Source organism: Myotis davidii, unplaced genomic scaffold (assembly GCF_000327345.1).
Source record: "Myotis davidii unplaced genomic scaffold, ASM32734v1 scaffold194, whole genome shotgun sequence".
NCBI classification, from domain to species: domain Eukaryota; kingdom Metazoa; phylum Chordata; class Mammalia; order Chiroptera; family Vespertilionidae; genus Myotis; species Myotis davidii.
Genome location: NW_006286673.1, coordinates 3,827,646 through 3,830,299, shown reverse-complemented (window position 1 = coordinate 3,830,299; position 2,654 = coordinate 3,827,646). Strand labels below are relative to the sequence as shown.

The 2,654-nt window shown below is 46.5% G+C and overlaps 1 protein-coding gene across 1 annotated transcript in view; it reads right to left on the bottom strand.

The window, feature by feature from the left end:
- DIP2C (disco interacting protein 2 homolog C) overlaps positions 1-2,176 on the bottom strand; it is a 178,441-nt gene extending 176,265 nt beyond the window's left edge. The window contains exons 1-2 of the mRNA XM_015560308.1: positions 2,109-2,176; positions 180-347 (exon numbers count right to left, since the gene is read on the bottom strand). The gene's annotated coding sequence lies outside the window, so the exon portion shown is untranslated. The remainder of the gene's footprint in view (positions 1-179; positions 348-2,108) is intronic.
- Between the last annotated feature and the right edge of the window lie 478 nt (positions 2,177-2,654).

Below are 2,654 nucleotides of genomic sequence, written 5' to 3'. Positions count from 1 at the left end.
CCCGCTCCCCGAAAACTTGTGTGACCTCATCTGGAGAATGAGGGCTCACACACAGGACTCCCAACGCTAGGGTCCCCCAACACTAAGCCTTGCACTTGTGTTGAGAATGGTGCTGAGTGACAGTCCCTTTCAAACATGGGGTCTCTCTCTCTCTCTCTCTCTCAGAAAAGTGCGCTCACCGAAACGAAAGTAAAACAGAGGCCGGTTTCCCGCGGTGCTGGCCACCCGCTCCCTGCCAGCGGCTTCTCTGATGTCACACACCCCGATGTGGCCGGAGTGTGGCGTTCTCCTCGGGGCGCCTTCACTGTGCTGCAGTCTACACCGGGCCACCGCAGCTCCGTTCGCTGCTGTAACAAGTTGAAAAAAAACTAATTAATTCAAACTTTAGTTTTTTTTAAATTTGTTACAGCGCTGAGCAGAGCTGCCGACCCCATGCAGAAGAGCACAAAGAACACCAAAGGGACCACGCAACACGGGTGCCACCCTGCGCGCCCAGCCCACGCAGCCAGCCATGCTCCCGGCACGGGGGCTGGAGAACCATCCTCTGGGAACTGCTTCTGTTTCACTCTTGTTTGGTAAGGCACAGAAATGAGAACCCGGCAATGTCCAGAGCCTAGAGCAGTGGTTCTCAACCTTCTGGCCCTTTAAATACAGTTCCTCATGTTGTGACCCAACCATAAAATTATTTTCGTTGCTACTTCATAACTGTAATGTTGCTACTGTTATGAATCGTAATGTAAATATCTGATATGCAGGATGGTCTTAGGCGACCTCTGTGAAAGGGTCGTTTGACTGCCAAAGGGGTCGCGACCCACAGGTTGAGAACCACTGGCCTAGAGTCAGCCAACCAGCCTTCCTCCAAGATGTGGAGGGGCGGCTTGCTGAAAGGGACTCACCATCACGGCCACGAAGATGGCCATCACCACGCAATACTGCTAGAGGAAGAGGGGAGGGGGAAAGGGGAGACCACCGGCTACTCGTCTGCCCACACCTACTCCTAAAGCCTTTCACATACGGGCACCAGCCAACCAAAGACCTGGTTTATTTTTCATTTACTCAACCCACCAGCTAAATCAGGCTCTTCAACAGGTCCATCTTTATATTAACTCTCTTAAGAATCAAGGAAAGAAAGCAAGCACACAAAATCAAAACAAAGCTACAAACACAGCAGAAGCTCAACACACAAATTAAGCTTCCTGGAATGTGACACTGTCAACCATGCTAGCAGGCCACGGCTGGGTGTGTCACAGCCTGGAGATCAGCAGGGGCAGAGCGGGGGATCTGTGAGCTATGTGTCCCCGCAGACTTTGCCCTTCTCTAGCAGAATCATCGGAGCAGCTTTAAAAATTGTTTTAACCTTGAAAACTGTAGAGTTCAGGCACCACCTTTAAAATTTATATTGCTATCATTTCTCCTTGAGTGCAGCATTAACTGCATCCACTTTAAGCCATTCCCAAAGCCTAGCCACCCTCAAACCAAACTGAGCTTAACTAGAACTGAGCTGTGGGAACTCCCACCTGGCATCATTTTCCATTTCTTGAAATGGACAGAACCTGGCTCAAGTGCAAAGAGATTCTATAAACCTGGACATGGAGTGAAACAGACTTGGGGCTTTGGGGAAGAATCCATAATGTTTTACAATCCCATATCTAAGCAAAACAAACCTTCATCATTTCATAATCCCAGGCAGGATATTATATCATTTTTTAGGTTTCTAGATTTGGCCTCACCCCCAACTACTCCAACAAAACCTTGGATTAATTAAACTATGAACAATAGCCATAATTTTTAACTTCCCAAACTAAAAATCATAACTTCTTTCATCTTTTTATCATTTTAGCATTTTGAAGTAATCAACCATGTAACTGCCCTCTATAGATGAAATACTTACTAAACATATTAGGCCCACTTATAGAATATCATGTGCGTATTCTATATTCACAAAATACACATGCAATAGTCACACAAAGGACTTAGATGTGACTAGTGCCATGTCAGGAGCGCAGTCTTCATGCAAATCAGGGACTAAGGAAGGATTTGCGCTATTCTCTCTTGCATGTTGCAGTTAACTCTCTAAACTAGATGACATATCATCAAAGTGTACGTACTCGGAGGCTGGGGCAGGTAGGCGCCAATTAATTTCGACCTCTTCTTTTCATATCCTTTTTGTGTGATGTCACCTACAAGAGAAGGAAAGAAAGATTCAAAATGGTCTCCACGGGTAGGGCTGGTCACTCAAAAGAGTCTAAGAGACAGTCACAACTGCGTTTTCTGTTTGCCTTATAATTGTAACTTAAAAAGAAAGCACGTTAGCCATTCTCCTTGCCCTCAAACAAACAAAAACGCTTGCCCAGGCCCTGCTCTCAAGGTTTCAGCTTCTGACGGGGCCCAGAAGTAGATTCTCCACTCCGTGTTCACATAAGCCAGCGCAGCAACCTCCCCAGTCCCACGGCTCTCATTAACCTAGTCAACCATGGCTTGTGCAGGCCCGTGCCGGTGACAGCTGCCCCAAACCATTACTGATTAGCGCCTGCCTCCATGAGTGAAGTTTTTTCCTAATCAGACATGTCAATTCCAAGGACTTGAAACTGCTAGGGTATTTTTGAAAATAAGTGACTTCGATCAAATGGAACATTAAGTTAACAACAACAAAA